The following is a 17,365-nucleotide window of genomic DNA, read 5'->3' on the forward strand; positions in this document are numbered from 1 at the left end:
GGCCCAGTTCTTGTGAGACAAAACTTTGTTTTTCTCATTGTTCAGTAGCTTCCTTTATAAAATCTGTCTCATGCAAGTGTGTTCCTGTTAACTGATTTCAACATAATCAGTGTTCAATTCTGGTAACAAAACAATGTTTGTTTGAGGTGCAACCGTGAGCAGAGCAGGACCTTAGGTGTTTGAGAAAGGTGCACCCAGCATCCCCCTTAGACACGGGCAAAAAACAGATGTGACAAAGCATCCCCAAAATTCCCATTTGCTCAGCTGTTTCACTACAGCTCCAGTCTGATCCTGTCTTCTTCTGAAGTGGGATTTGCTCAATGTGTGTGAGGGAGATTCTGAGTCAAAGATTCTGATTCACTGGGTCAAATGAATTTCTAGTTTGGTGTCCTGAAATTTGCGAGTTTTTTTTTTAGGTGAAGATAAATGGCTGCTTTTTAAAGAGCTCCTTTGGTACTTTTCAGGAAATCTAAACCCCATGCCCTTGGCCCAGTCAGTCTCCCTTTTCCTGAATGTGCAGCTGTGTAGGTGTGCACTATAGGGTTTTTTCTGATTTATGAACAAAAAAACTCACTTTTTTCCCCCTTTTTTAAAGTATTTACATCCTCTAAGACTTTGGTGGTTTTCTTTTTTTCTCTCTCTCTTTGACCCTAGTGGAGGCTGAAATCCAAATGTCAAAAGAATGGTATTTAGTGCAGGGACAGAGATGACCTTTTCCCATCAGCTATATTAATGAACCCCATCAGAATGTGGTGTTACTTGGCAAAATAAACCCCCATGTCCTTTCTCTGAGAAATATATACATGTTGAGCCATAATCGAAAGCTGACATTTTCAGAAGACCTTAGAAAGGGCATTCAGACTGTTGTGCTGTCGTGAGAAATATTGACCCTAAAAATTCCCAAGTTTTAATTATTAAAATATGGTAACCCTAAATAATAATTTTCTTTTGTCTGTTGTCTCAGAAGGACCTCAAAAGAGTAATTTCTAAAGCTCCCAACATCTCAGAGGTGGAAAAATATCTTGCTGTTGCATTAGCAGCATTCCCCATATTGAGGATCCAGCCTCAGACCAGTGACCAATATGGATCTGTCTGTCCTGACTAGTGGCATTCTGATCTGAACATTCATTGTTTCTGTCTCTAAATTGGACAGTGCAGCTAATCTAGGCTGAGGAACTGATCTTTGCCTGTTTGGTCAAATCCTCAAATCCTTTCTGTGGGTTACAAGGTTGCACTTACCAATAAGCAAGAACATTTAACTTCTAGTGATTGTTTCAGATGTTTAAAATTTCCTAAGGTTTGAAAGTCAGTGCAGTGCAGAAGCTTGTGGGATCAGGTTCCTTGCAGATCGAATTGCCCTGACATCTGCAAAGTGATTTGCCTCTCAGTGTCTGTTTCAAATTCAATAAAATTTACAGTAGCCATTTCTGACCACAAAGTGCTTCTATCAACTGCTGTTTGCTCCTGAAGCAAAAACCTCATGTTTCTGTGTTTTTATTTTCACAGAAAAGCATTCAGCACTTGACACAATGTTATAGAATGGTATTATAAGGTGCCAGAAAACAAATGAAACAGAAAGATAGAAAAATCATGGCATGTCTTTTCTGTTACCAGTTTCTTTCATTCTTCTATGAGATAAGAGCTGGAAAGAGGACTTCTTTATAGCAGTTCTGTAGATATTCTGGAGGGGGTTTGCTTGGTGCAATACTATACTGTGCTTGAAAAACTGAAATATGAGTCCTGCAAGGTGTCTGCCTGTTCAATAGATGAAACAGCAGCAGGGAACTCCTCCAATCAACCAAGCCTCTCCTCTCCTCTCCTCTCCTCTCCTCTCCTCTCCTCTCCTCTCCTCTCCTCTCCTCTCCTCTCCTCTCCTCTCCTCTCCTCTCCTCTCCTCTCCTCTCCTCTCCTCTTGCCAGATTACATAGATTTAAAATAAAAAAGCAGAAGTACCTGCAGAAAGGCTGTGTATTTGTGTAGTAAATTCCAGAGCACTGCAGCCTGATTTTTGTAAAGTCAGCCTGGTTTCAGGCATGCTAATCTCCACAAACCTCTTGTCATGAAACATTTGGGAAAACTTTTCCTGTTTAGGGTTTCACTTTTGGCCTTCAGTGATGAGATAAGGTCACTGGGGTGTCAGGAAGAAGAAGAGCAAGAGGGAGGTGGTTATAAGGATGACTGGCTCAATCTTTCTCTGTTTGACAGTGCAAGTTGGGGCTGAACAGATCTGTTTGTCTGCCATGGAATTCCTGGGTGGTGCTAGACAAGCCTTGCTTTTCCCTGTCCTTTGCTTTTCCCACTCTTTAAAAAAAATACTCTGATTTTCTTTGCAATATGTAGAGAGGAATTACTGCTGATCAGGCTGGTGGTTGTTACTAGCAACTAGAAATAAGAGATGATAGCTGCAAGTGAAACAGGGAAAGAGCAGATGTCTCAAATAATTTCCACTGACTGCTCCCACTAAGCCTGGGGAAAGGCTGTTGCTCTGCAGCATTTCTCCATTACAGCAGTACCAGCAGGTGCTTTCTGTGGAACCAGCCCTGAAACTGAAGGAGGAAAGTTATTGTTGTTCCCTCCATAACGATGTGTATCACACTCAGAGCAATAACCCCTGCCAGGAGCAGGAAAGGTTTGATCAAACGTGTCAACCTTTGTGGCTTCACCTCCAAACCTCCTGGTATTCAGCTAGGAAACTGGAGAACATGTTATTGCAGTTGAATTTCTGCCTGATCACCAAACAGCCCGCCAATTTTGTGAAAATTGCCCAGCCCTCCCACATGAAAAATATATCCTCTCTCAGCATTAGTGATTGTAAAGGGTCAGCAGTTTTTAATATCCGGTATTTCCTTTTCTCTCTGCACTCTTCCCTCTCCACCATGCAAATCCTGCACGTTGCAGGGCTGGACTGGGGCAGGGATGGCTGCTGGGGACACTTGACACCATATAATTCATCCAGAACAAAAGGGAGGGACAGCAAGGGAAGGCCAGGAGCTGGAGAAAAGCCCTTTGTAAGAAAATGCTCAAATACTTAGAAGTGTCTTCTCTTGAGGGAAGGGAAGTGGGGAAGGGAAAAGGAAAAACCTTCTCAGTTCTGGGCTCTCACACATGAATTTTGTGATAGAGATAAACAAAAAGCAGGTGAAGGCATAGATGTAGTGAGAACAGAAAGCATATGGGAAGGAAAGCTCAGCACCTTTCTGACAAATCTTTTTCCCAGGGGAATGAGCTGCTCCTGATTTTGGCTGTCAGCAGGGCTGGGATTTACAGGGTTCTGCTGGGTTTCCTTGTCCTGAGTCAAAGTGCAGGAGGCAGCAGCATGCCATAATTGTTGTCATGGCCTAAGAAGAGGGCTGGCTAATTGCCTGATGGGAACATTCCTGAAAAAGTGTTTGTCTGCCTTTTGGTTTGTGTTCTTTCAAGGTGCAAAATCCTCACCTGACTTTGGTGGTGGTGGAGAATGGAGAAATTTGCATTAAATCTTTTTTTTTATTTTAGGGGAAAAAAAAAAAAAAAAGCTGGACAGCAACTGGGCCAGACTTATTTTATTGGGGTTTCCCTCCACTTTTTTCCCAGCTCAATCCAGCAGTGAGATGTCTGTTCCTCTCAGACATGGCTAGTTAGCAAATGCCTGCAGTGTTATTTTCCCTGGCGAAGCAGCGGATGCTCTGAGTGTTTATTTATGAAGAATGACCCTATTGCTGTGTTTTCCCAAGCACAGCTGAAAACAAGCAGCTGAAAACTAGCAGTGGGAGATGGTTTCTTTGCATATGGTTCTCCTTCTGCCTGCAAAGCCTCCATGTTTTCTCCTCCACAATGATGCCAGTAACTCTTGCCTGGTCCCTGGTGCTTCTCTCCTGCCTCCTCTGGGACATCCTGGGGCTGTTTTGCCACTTCACTCTCAGATCAGCCTCCTGCTCCTACATCACCTTCCTTTGGAAATGCCTCCTGTCCCTCGGTGCCCCATTCTGTGCAGTTGATTTGTTTGGAGGTGATTTTCCCTTGCCTCAGTCATCACTAAGCAAGGATAATCTAAGGTTGATTACTTCTAGCTAAAATTACTTCTAGAATGTGGCCTTCATGTCCTGCAGCCTCACTCAGGTGATAGCAGGGAGCAAACTGATGTGGTGCATCTCTGTTGAGAGATTTTTAGAGCCAAAAATGGGAAGTGATCTGCAGGTCCATGTGACAAAGCGCACAGAATTTCATCTGCCTCCTGCATTATCATGACCAGTGTAGTTCCCAAGCTAAGAGAAACCTGAACTGAATGGTCTGAAAGCATCCTGCTCCCTCACAAGCCCAATTCCACAGAAAGAACTTCTTCCCTTCACTCCCAAGAGACCATGTGGACAGTGATGCAGGCATTAGCAGAGCAGGTCAGTACTGTAAGTGGGATCAGGAGCTGGAGATTGATGCCTGACCTCAGTCTACATTCCTGGACATGTTGGTATAGCAATTCCCAAGGTTCCTCTTGAAATGCAGCCTCTTTTCCAGTTCCTTGCTTCAGGCCATTGGGCCTGTTTTCTCAGGGATGCAGGGCCCAGGCATGCATTTCATGCCAGCTCTCTGCTGTACCCTGTCTCCTGTGTCAGTGCTTTTTGTTATGGCACCCAGGCAGCTTTCTTGTCCCATGGCTGCTCCATGAATCCAATCCCGTCTGCTTAAATCTACTGGAAAGGAACAAATACAAATGAAAAAGGTCAGAGGAGACATCAGTGAAAGAAGACATCAGAGAGGGTGGGCTGCAAGGAAAGACAAAGGAGTTCAAAGTGCTCTGAGATGGTGAGGTGCCAAGGAGAGGAGAGAGTAGGAGGTGACACACCAGACTAAGGCAGCAGAAAGGCAGTAAAGTGTTTTGAGTGCACTGGAGCAGAAATGATATGCCAGTTGCTTTCAGTTCCCCAGATGTGAGAGGCTTCATGAATTGATTCAGAGAATATACAAGAAAAAGACATGAGTGTATCTTGTGCCCCTTCTCTCTTCCTGCTTTTGTTCAGCTAAATCCTGAGCATTTTGGGCTGGGACTGCCTTTCAGTATGTGCATACCCTCCACCTCACACCCCACGATCCTCCACAAAGTGCTGGTGAGAGAAATAACAGCTTGTGTGAAAGGGGAAATGGTCTGGGAATGGCTGAGGCACAGCCACTCTGATGTCCAGTGAGGGTGCAACAATATGCACTAACTCTTTCATTGCCTCCCTTTTGAAAAGGAGAGGAAAAAAGCCCCCCCAACCCATGATGCACAAACATGTTATTTTTCCTCTCCTGGAAACAAACGGTCTTTTCAATTAGACTGATTTGTCTCTGAAACAATCAATCTGAGGTTTATAAAAGCAAACACTTGAGTAATTAGTTCTATCCAGGAAGAATATTAACTCTGTTTGTCTTTGTGTAATTAATCACCGACCCTGCCAGCCCTACAAAGCCTCCTTTGCACAGATGGGGCAGGGAAGGAGGCGAGCAGAGGGCAGGAGCGAGGTGAGTAACAAGTGATATACAAGCACGGGGTGTCAGGATGCTGGAACACAAACCTTCCTCCCACACACCCCAACAAGTGCCCACGTCACTTCTGTGAAACCATATCCCAGCCACAGAGCCTGTGAAGGGCTGCTACTTGAAGAAACAATAAATAATGTTTTTAAATATAGTTATTTATATTAACCTTTTAGCTGTGGGGACATTCAGCTCTCTGTGGTTCACATGCCTAATTGATTAAACATTTGCAGTGTTGTTTGTGCAGCACTGCTGTAACCAGGGCCCCAGCCACTGGCAGGTGAATTGGCACTCCAATGCCTTCAGCCAGAGGAATTGCAGCCTCTGGTCTGGCTGGATTGAGCATTGCCAAGTGCCACCCCAGAGCTGGCTCCGTGTCAGTGCCTGGTGTTTCAAACAAGCTGTAGTTTACTCTGATCTCAAGCCTACAGGGAATGAAGCAACTTCAAGTCTCTTCCTCTATCCCTGACCTCTGGTTTAACTTTGAGGAAATCTTTTGGATTCATTCAAGTGTTTTTCAACAGCGTGAAGTAAGGTCGAGGTTTGTTTCCTTCTTTTACGTCTGGTATGATTGTACAGACCATCTCTCCTGTGCTGAATCAGTAAGATTTTTTTCTTTTTTTAAGTGATTCCGCAGTAGCAGCTGAAAACACTAGAATGAAATAAAAGGTACCAAATATGAAACATTCTGTAAACACTTAACTAAGGAATGTCAGGCAAACGCAGCAGGTCAGGCAGATGGGAAGAGTAGCAGGAAGGTGAACAGGACTGTTGGGCATCTTGTGTTGACTGAGGTTAGAGAACAGCAGAATCCCTGCTGTAAGAAATTGTCTTAATTTCTGCCCACAGTCCTATAGTACTTCTGTGTGTCCTTGATATAAGATGAGGAGAGAAGATGCAGCTCTCTGAACTCCTGGCTGAGTTCAAGGGGATGGGCACTTCATTTGTGTGCCAAGGCCTTGCTGATGCTCCTCATGGCCATTGCCACGGCTGATCAGGGGGGTGCAAAATTGTCATGCAATGTTGCCAGAGGGGAAATGGATGGCCCTTGCTCCTCCACACCTCTAAAATGCTTCCACCTGTGAAAACAGGAGACATTTTTGCACTCTTCCTGGTTCTTTTCCTGGTAAGGTTTTGCTGTCACATACAGAACACAGTGGTCTGCATGCAGACCTCTGCTGCTGGTGGCAGCTTGTGAACAGCCCCAGGCCAAGCTTTTCCATTAAGGAAGGAAAAAAGGCTCTCCCTCTTTTCTCACTCTCTTTATTCTGAGCTACCTTGCTATCTCAGCCACTCTTGGTTGCATCCAAAGAAGTTGAACTCCAGGTCAGAGGAAATGTGATCATCCTCTCCCACCTCCTACCCCTGAGTGGCTGTTCATTAAGGTGAGGTATAGCTTTACCTTCACAGGACACTCCTTTTGCTCTTTATCAGCCCTGCTGAACACTGAGCAGGTCACATATGGCCTGTGTCAGCTACACTGCAAATCTTTTGTACCTTTTAATGAAAACATTGCTAGTGTTTTCCTTCTGTCGCTGCTGGAACCCAGCCGCATCTTGGTGATAAATGGTGCCTGTTGATGAAGGAATGCCCCAGCCAGACCCAGGACTCTGCAAGGACACTCTGCTGGTCCCAAACTGCAGCCAGGGGTTGTCTCCACCACCCCTGGGGTTTCAGCCCCTCCCTGCAGGTGGGGAAATAAAAATCTCTGCCATTTCTTTTTTTCACTAAGCATCGGGAAGGCTGAATTTCTGTATTAAATCACATTGTGGTCATAGCTACTAAATGATGAGATTGTCTATCATTAGCTTCAAAACACAAACTGAAAAGCTGTTTTTTGGGTTTCTTTTACGAAAATGTGTCAATTTAAACTGCCAGATAGCTTGTTTCAGTTTGATGGTGGGCAGTAGAATAGTGAGGGTTTATGGCAATCCAGTGAATGGCTCTGCATCTGTGTCGCATAAAACCAGAGAGTAAGGGATGAAAGCAAGGGATGAGAAAGACTTTTGAACCCAGGAACCAGCTTGTGTTCCCTCTGCCACATGAATCTACTGCTGGTCTGAGAAGACAAACATGAGCTCCTTCTCCTGCTCCTTCTGAGCCCCTACATGGTTCGAGTGATGAGTGCCATTTCTTGGTTTGAGAGTTCTGTACAGTGGAGATACTGACCTCATTTGAGGCTCACAGCCCTCCTATGCTCTCCTGGGGGAATTTCCATTTCTAGGAGGAAATTCTGGTTCTCCCAAAGCTCATCAGGACCTTGCTATGCCAGAGCAGGCATTTGCTCCTGTGACCTTTTTGAGGTAACAATCACAGTTATGGAAGATTTGGTCCTTCTCTTTTATCCAGCTTAAAGCTACCGTAACAAGAAGACACTTGCAATGTTTTAATTTTTTTTAGAAAGATCACCTGGTAGATTAAACTCCCCATGCAACTCTGAGATTGTTGGTGTTGAGGCAAAAGTAGAAGCTGGTCCATATGGCCAGGAGCTGGAGAAAGGTGAGTGCTTGTGGCTTTGTTCTATGATCTTACATCACTTTAGAGCAGCCATTCATCCTCCTCCTTTAAAGAGTCATGATTTCATTGTTGGATAATCTTAAATCAAGCCCAAGCTGGGTGTCAAGATGGGTGGTCATGCCAATAAAATATAGGATATCGGGATGCAGCTCAATTTAGCAAGTAATCTACCAAAGTCAGTGACCCTGTAATTAATGTCTTAAGAAAAGGAAGAGAAAATCTTTTCTTACAGGAAGGGAAAGACATTTTAATGTCTTCAGGGAGTTACACAACTGAGCAGTGCTGTCTGAGAGTGGTAGCTGGGGAAAGGAATCACTCTCAATTTCCAGTTTCAATACTTCACTCACAGATGCAGGAGACTGGAGAAGTCAAGACAGCCTAACGATCATGGGTTCAAGCATATTTTTTTCTATTCAGTCTGAAAGGCCTACTCTGACCTTTACTGAGAATTTATCAGAAAAGATCTTATAAAGGGACATTACCATCCCCTTGATATTTTTATTTTCTGTTTCTTTCTTTTGTTTCAAAAGTACGATGACTTTTCCACAGCCATTGTGGCTGTAAATCAAAATTCCACTCAAACACTGCCTTGGACACCCAGCACATCAGCACTCGTGTCTTCAGCCTTCACTGTAAAGGGTTTTCTGGAGACTCAGGAAAAATGGGAAAATAATGCACTTGTGTTTCTCTTCAAAGCAGGGCAGTTGGATACAGGGCAGATTAACCTGACAGTCACATTTCTGCCTTTGTTTTAAGGCAGATTTTGCACTGCTTGAGGCAAACTCAGCAGCCTTTCTGCCTCCATGTAGTTTGAAAGCATTCCTGAACGTGTCCCTCACAACAAGAGGTTCCACACTCTTCCATGGAATGGGCACAACTGTGGATGAGCACCAGCCCAGGGACAGGAGAGGAGGTGGCAGGAGCAGGATGATAGAGCAAGGGGCCCAGAGAATTCTGTGGAATAATCTGTCTGTCCCCTCCTCAGCTACAATTAGAGTTTCCTCATGCCTGACACCACTGATAGGGCAAAGCACTCACAAGGAGTTTGTACAACCTGCTCGTTTCTCTATTCAGTCCATTAGATGCAAAACACCACATTCAGAGACTTCTGCTTTTTAAAGGTTCTTCACAAGTCTTGGATGGAACTTCCATAGTTCTTTGACCTTTTCTGTGCACAGCTGACACAAGGCTACCCATATCACCTGTCCAGCATGTAATCTCTGCAAATTATGGGAAGCCTTACCCAAACCTTTGGCAGTCCTGGCAAGACACAACTGCAACAGCAGAAAACAACATAAACAACTGGGTGTTTATTCAGAGCTGGCCTTTTAGGGAAAGAAAAGTAGGAAAGAGACAAGCTGTTTCTCTTTGATAGTGGATTTTGGAAGGTGGATCAAAAGGGGATTTGTCCAGTGGTTTAAGGAAGCTGGGGTGGGAGAGGAGAGCATTTTATGTGAGAAGTCATGGCTGTTCCCACAGAACAGAGATGAGAAAACCTCTTCTTCCCCCAATCTGCTGTCCCATTACCCATCTGCCTGGGTGTGAGCTGCTGTGTGACTGAAATGAATCTGACCTTCAGAGAGAAGCAGCAAAATGTTACTTTTTATTCTACACACATTCTAGCCTTTGGGTAAATGCCTTGGTGGTCTGATGCACGCTGGCACAAAGGAGCCATTAATGGCACCGCGCCTCTCAAGGAAGCGGCCGTGCCACCTAGGAAGGCACTGCCGTCATAATTCTCCCAAAGACCTTCTGCTTTCTTTCCCACCTGCCCCAGATCAAAGGCAGCAAGGAAAATGGGTTTCAGGAGGTGGGGGGGCTTTGCTGTTTTGAGCGTTTGCTTGTGTGTTTTGCTGCCATATCCCAGTGGTTGTGCGGCTGCGGTGAAAACCGGAGCTCTATTATTAATTCCCTTGTATCAGTAGAAAGGAGCAGGGCAGCGGGGTCAAGGGAACTGAAAGAGGCCTTGCAAGGCAAGCAAAAGAAAGCATTGAGGGGAAAGTAGCACTATCAACTCTTGTGATGTGATAGCAACTTTCACCATCCTTGACCTCCTTCTGAAAAACTGTGCCTATCGGAGGTAAATGGCTGTGCTGGGAAAGCTTGGAAATTGGACTGGAGAGCAGTTTCAAAAGGATTTTAAAAGCACTGGGGGGAAAAGGAGTAACTGCATGTTTTATATCAAATGTGAAATGCTGATGATAATATCAATAATGTTTTTGAAATGAGAAATTAAACCTATGGTCATTAATGATATTAAAATGAAAAGATTCAAACTAATCACAAATGCACATCATTTCAGCAATTCAAACTAATTGTTGAAATGCAACAGTCTAAGGATTCACAAATATGATCAAAGATGTTTGTGTACAAATGCTATAATGAAAAATTATATATTAATATATAACTACTGTCTGTAAAATTATTTAGGTTTTGTCTTAGATATAACGCTATGTTTTATACAAACTGAAGTGTAGTTTTTTGTAAAACACATGGTTTAAGGCCAGTTCCCTGACTATGGGACAGGCAGATGAATTCTGATGGGCACTGAAGCATACAGGTAGTGACCAATGTGAAGCTCCTGAGCCAAAAGTGATTTTGGGACACTTTTAAATGCTTAAGAAAGAAGATAATAACTCAAAGTCATGATTGCAGTGGAGAAGAAGAAACAAGTGGACCATGGCTTCAAACATACCCAGAGCAGCTTTTCCTGGGCCCTCCACCCCTTGCAGTGTATGGCACATGTCTGGAAAACAGCAAGGTATTTTTTTTTTTCTGGTTTCCTACTGAAAAAACCCAAACAACAACAACAACAAAAACAACAGCAACAAAAGCAAGCAAGCAAACAAACAAACAAAAAACCAAACAAAAAAACCCATCCCAAACACAGAGCTGGCTCAGTTTGGATGCTGATTTACATCCAATGAGATTCCCATCTCCTGGTCTTGTGCAGTCACTTGAGCACATGCTGAAATCTTCATTACAGAAGGTCACCTGTGCAAGTACTTTCCAACTGTGAGATGCTTCATTCCCTGTATGGGTTTTTAGGATTACTGTTAGAGTCAGGACTTTCTGTGAGGGAGGAAGGGAGAGAGGAAGCGCTCTGTTTATCCAGGTTTCTGTGAAATTGCCATTAACCTGTGACACGATGCAAGGCTGGCTGGCTCTACCTGCTGGCTAGAGGGGAAAGCACACTCCCCTGGCTAGAACGTCCTTAAAGCATTAACGTGCCATTTCATGAGACAGTGGATTAGAGATAAGAGCAGAAATCAAAAAGCAGCTGCTACCTGATCATTTTCGAGCTGTCAGGTATGCCAGCAGAGAAAGACGGATGGTCTGGAGCAGAGGGAATTGATAACGTTTCCCTGCTTCCTCTCAGGCTCTCAGTAACTGAGAGATGAAAAACATCAGCCCAGGAAACCAGTCCCACTGCAGCAGTTTCATCTGTGTGAAGATTGAAGCTCAGACCATGGTCTGCCCTGCTGCAGCTTGGAGAATTGGGGATCAACTCCATTTGACTTCAATCTCAGCCTGGTCTAGGGCGCTGCACAGCCATGGGCTGCAAGGGAGGTTTTCATTACTTAGGATTTTTAACTCCATGGTCTGAGTTCTGATGGAAAAAATGAACAGTTGCAAAAGCAAAACGGGGCTTGTCTGTGGTTTAGCTGATCCCTTTTTATTTGGTGTATCTGCAGGAATGAAGTGAATGGCCTCTTCTCTCAGCTTTTACTCCAAAAAAACGACGCCTCCAAACAGCGATTCTTACGCAACCAGTATTACAGTCTTGACATTCTAATCCTTTCCTGAACACATTTTCAAAGTCGACAATAAAGAATGGAGTGTTTTTTTCCTTCCTAACTGCCATCCCAGCCTGGCCCTTCGTGTCAGCTGGAGCTCTCCTGTTCATATCTTGTCACAGGCAATCCAAGGTATGCCTCTCCAGGAGCCTTAGGGAGCTTGCATGCCAACCCGGAGATGAAAATCAGTGGGTTTCCTGTGGAAAAATGCTCAGAAATCTTATCAGCCCAATAATGTTCATTTCCAGACATGTCTAATCCTGAGGGACTTGCCACTGGATTTACATCTGGATTGTATAAGTTTCACTGAAACACCTGCATCAGGCTCCCTCTCCAGTCAGTGGAAAAGATCAGCAGGGCTGACAGAGGGCTGCTGGAGGTACTTGCTGGGCTGTAGGATACGGCAGGAGTGTAGAGAGATGTGTGTCCTCACTTGGGCACTACAACAAAGGGCAGGAAGCAACAAGGATACACTGGAGTTGCAGCTAAAGACTCTGTTTGAGGTATCAGGCTGGAACCCAGCTCCAGCCTTTCCAGAGCAAACCCTGCATAATCTGGTTATATCCCTCACAGGAGCAGCTGAGCACCAGCACACAAAAGGCCCGTGTCTCTGGAGAAAGAAGAGGTCGTTTTTAAAGCAGAACCACTCAGCGAGGGAAGGATCTTCCCCAACCTCTGCCACATATTTGCTAAAATTTGCTCTCCCTGGGGTAAAGACTCCCCTGTTAGACCACCCTAGGCAGCCTTTGAAAACCTCTGCTATTCAGGAGATGTACCTATGGGATTTTGGGCTTTGTCTAGCACAGATCACAAAGTTGTTTTGTTTGGTCTCTCACTTAATCCTTCAAACTATTGTCCCACACATACTGACAGTGACTGGGGCAGCTGATGCCTTCCCTGAGAGACGTGCTCTTCTCCCATAAGCAAGGAACTCAGATGGGAGTGCTTGGCTGGGTGTTTATGGCCCCCTCTGGGTACAAACTGGAGAGAGACATTGCAGCTGGGCTGTCCAGCTAATAACAATTTGGGTCCCAAATTCTTTGTCCAAAATTTACTACCGCCACAAAGCACAAAAAACAAATACATCAAAACCTCACAGATGGAGACGGATCTGTCCAGTGTTCTGGTGGAGATAAACCATGACACTGTTCTTTTGTTGCTATGCAGGGTGAATACTGAGCAATTTTCTGCCAGGAGTTGAAACCCTTCTGTGAGACTTTTAAAAGGTGCTCTGAAGATTGACTTTTCAACTAGTAAATGAGCAACAGAGATGACCAGGAACAGTTGTTGCCTCTTCAATACAGGCCTGCCATACTGATTGCATAATCTGTGGCCAGAAAATCAGCAAAACTCCTCTAAAAACCATCTTTTTGAAAAATCTGATTATATACATGATTTGCATTTCCTTTCAACAGCTGCTTTGGACACAGTGATGTTAAAATACCCTAAATAAATACTACATTCTCAATAGCTCTGTGAAGAGGAGGATCCCATTGTGCCTAGTACTGTCATAGCACTAGCTAAGACTAACATACCCCAAAGTATTTATGGTTTTAAGCAGAGAAAATAGGAAAATTCATTTTGTTCACTTTACAGGTGGACAAGAATAAACTATTCACCCAAGGTCACACTGGCAGTCTATAAAAGAGGCAAAAACACAACCCAGTTTTGCTGAACCATATTCTGGAGCTGCAACCACAAGGCCATTCCTCGTCTCCCAAAGCAGAAATTGGTTCTGGCTGCAACAGTTTCCCAGTGAGGGGATTTAGCCATCATTTGGTTAATGATGGTTAATGGGTGGGAGGAGGTGAGACAAACCTCACCATTAAGCCCATGATGGTATTCACAGAATTGACCATGTGGATGTCCCTGATGCCCAGAAGAAATTTATTATGCAAGTGATAATCAGTCCAAATCACTTCTAGCTGCTAGTCCTCAAAATCAGTCCATCACTTCTAGCTGCTAATGGAAAATAACGCTCCCAAAACTGCATATCCCAAACATTTCCTCCAAGCAACAGACTTTAAAATACATAGATGCAAATATACATTTTTTATTTAATCGGTGGTGTAGTTCCCTGACAGATTGGTCCAGAATGCAGAGGGAAGGGAGAAGCCACTGGAATGTGGTCTAAATTAATAGTGAATTGTGACACAATCCAGAGCACTCATAATAATCAAGTTAGTATGTTTTACATTTTCTCTCAATGTGTTTTGCATTTTTGCTGCATTGGGAAGGAGGCTTTAGATATTGAAACAACATAATGTTAAACTTGAGAAATGACAATTCAAACACTGGCTGCTTTAAATAGTTTATACCTTGATAGCCTAATGCTCTGTGCAATGTACACATGGCTTCGTTAAGGACCCCTTGGATAAATACAGATTATTTATGGTTAATGGATGAGTGCTATTACACATTGAAAAAACTTGTGCCTGCTGCCTGGCTGGCCACTCAGGGGTATTTATTTCACACGTGGGCAGTAACAAAACCATGGTAAGGGAATGAAGGAGCATTGGCTTCTATTGTTCCTGACCTTTATGTGGGACTTCTCCCAGGGCATGGAGGATGTGTCCCCTTGGTCCCTGCAATCCAGTTTAGCAGTGCCAGAGAGATAATGTGAGTGCCTTTGCCAGCACCACATCCCACTTCCTCCTGTTTTCTCTTCCCAGCTATGTTAAACATTACCCTACGTTCATCCCATGACCTTGGGGAAAGGCTTTCACAGGAGCTTGGGCAGCAGGGTTATTCAGGGGCTCTGTTTAGGAGTCAGGTAGTTTGACCTTTAGTAAAAGGTGAAATTTGTTTCCTTAACTTTGGTCTTTTTAAACAACAGTTATCTTGTTTAAGGTTATTGCACAACATCTCTTCCATTCACCTCAGATATCTCGGTTAGATGAATCACCACTGAGATATCAATCCAAGGAGTTTTATTTTCTGTTCCATTCTGTATTATCTTCCTTTCTAGGACAGATAAATGACAAGTGATTCCCACTGGTCTGATGGCTAATTGTATATTTTATTGGTAATGGTGTATATTTTATTGGTAATGACAAAAAGCAAATTTTAGCATTCTTGATATGTATGTTGCTGGCTGGACAATCAGGGTAGACCTGTCTAATCACTGGCAATAGGTATATTATTTATGTCTCATATTATATTGATTTTTAAGTCAGAATTAAAGGTCACAGTGATTGTCTAAGTGACAAATGGCTTAAGTCAATAAATGATTATTGGAGAAAGGAATAAAATTGAAATAAATTGTCACAGAAAAAAGCCACAATATGTGCATGACTTGGAGTAAAAGAATTAAAAATCAGCTCATGTGTGTCATCTTTACTTAATTTTTGAAAGACTATTTACATCCTGTGGTGATGGCTTTGATGCCTAAATGAAATTCTCAGAATGAGAATGACACAGTTAAGCTGATCCATTATGTGCAATAAACAGTCTTTCTGTAAATTTGGGTTTTTTGTACTAGAATTGTGTAGTTTGAGGCCCCCCATCCTCATGCTGAATGGAAGCCATGCCTACAGCCGGACAGAAACATCACTGCCAAGGAACTTTGAGTGAAACAGAGCAGGCAGACTTGCCCAACATCACGCAGCAAATCTCTGGAGAACTTGGCATCAGTGGTGGCCAAACACCCAAACCAACACCCAGCCAAGTTCACACCGTAATTAATACACAGCTCAAAGGGACTCCAGAAGAATATTTAAGACAATTTTCAATGACCCTTGTCACATTACCTCAATTACTTTAACAGGAATGAAATCAAGCATGAAAAATACAAGGTGATACAAGTACTGACTGTGATTCCCGCCAGCTTCTCTAGAGTGCCCAAAACAAATAAACAAAACCAAGGAGGACTGATGCCGCTACTTTCTTGTAGAAGCAAGAAGTCTCTGTCTAAACATTTTCTAGTCAATTAGTAGAACATTTGGAAGTCCCTGTTCCTCAGAACATGCTGCAATCAGTTTTCCCAAGAAAGAAAGAACATCTCATTTATATATCTAATATATAAACCTGGATTTTTCTAGACTCACCATGCCCCTGCTCTTCACAAACCGGCTTTCTAGCAGCTGAACAGCATCTCTGCTTGCTGTAAAGGCTTCCTTTGGTCTGTCAGAAATTAACTAAAAAGGACAAAATACAGGAATTGCCACAAGCATGTTCTGTAACTGGAACTACCACGCATCTTGCAGATGCAACTTTGTTTGTCTGTGATGCACATCAAACAAACTCAACCTTTGTGAGTATCTGTGGGCTGTTCTACAGTCTGGATTGACTTAATCCTTTTTATTTTCTTTTGTAAGAGGTGCAGCTCATACAAAGAACTTGGCTGTCCTTAACCTAGCACCGAGCATTACAAAAACAAAAAAATGGGTTGTTGTGATGGGGAAAGAAATTTTAAAAAACTCCAAACAATACCACAGAGGGCAACTTCATTAGCTTTGTCAGTCACAAAAAAACTTTATTATTGAATGCTTCCACAAATTCTTTTCTTACATTTAGTCACCAAACACTAAGTTTTAACATTATTTGTTAACTTCAATCTGTTCATACCAAATATTTACTGATCTTTGCCCATGGCTGGTGATTTATTTTGCTTGGTATCCCTCCTGTGTTCCTTATTCAACTCCTAATGCTTTATGACTTTATAATGGCATAATATGACTCATAAGAAGCAAATAATGAAGAGCAATTAACAGCTGAAGTCCAAGCACAGTCATTACCTACAATCTGGACTTCATGGTCCATCAGTACGTCTCCAGACACTTTCAGCAAACAAGTAACATGATGCTACTCCTCAGAAAAAATATGTTCACCTCTTGAATTGATGAAGCACTGTTCCCAAATCAAAGCATTATGATATAATATTTTGAAACCTTCTTTTCAGCACTAACAGTGCTGTTAGCAAAAGAGGGAGCTGCAGCTTTGTAAGTAAGAACTGTGTGCTGCTCAAGGGTATGTGACATTGTGAGACTGATCCAAATTGGTTTGAACAGTTTCTCTTGTTTGGTGGGAGCCACTGAAGGCTGGGAGAAGATACTATTAGCTAATGGGAAGTAAAATAAGACTTCTGTCTGAAGAAAGTGGGAGATTTTATGAGGGTTATGTGTTCTGTGGTCTAAGATCTCATGAAGACCCAAGGTAGAAATCTATCCAGTGGTAAATACATGTGGGAGAGAAGAGCTATTTAAACTAAAGGATGATGTTGGCATAGGAAAGAGAATATGAATAATAAAATAAAATGTAGCTACTAGTAGGATAAAATCTGGCAATGAATAAGTTTGACCTGGAAACTGGGAAGAAGGGGAATGTGGCCTTGTAACATTGCTCAGGAAGAGGAGGGAGCATGAAGAAGTAAACAGCAGAAAAAGATGATCTGTGGCAATTTTTAAGATGGAACAGAATGAAGGTATGTTTTGGATGTAGATCCACAAGGTCCTTCCAGACCTATGTCATCTCTCAAAGGAGTCCTCCACCAGTAAGAAAAAGAGTTCAATAATGTGAAACTAATCTTTAACCAGAGAAATTTGGGGAACATAGAAAGCAAA

Source organism: Melozone crissalis, unplaced genomic scaffold, assembly GCF_028551555.1.
Source record: "Melozone crissalis strain CALT ecotype California unplaced genomic scaffold, PUWL_Pcris_2 ptg000045l_1, whole genome shotgun sequence".
Lineage (NCBI taxonomy): Eukaryota > Metazoa > Chordata > Aves > Passeriformes > Passerellidae > Melozone > Melozone crissalis.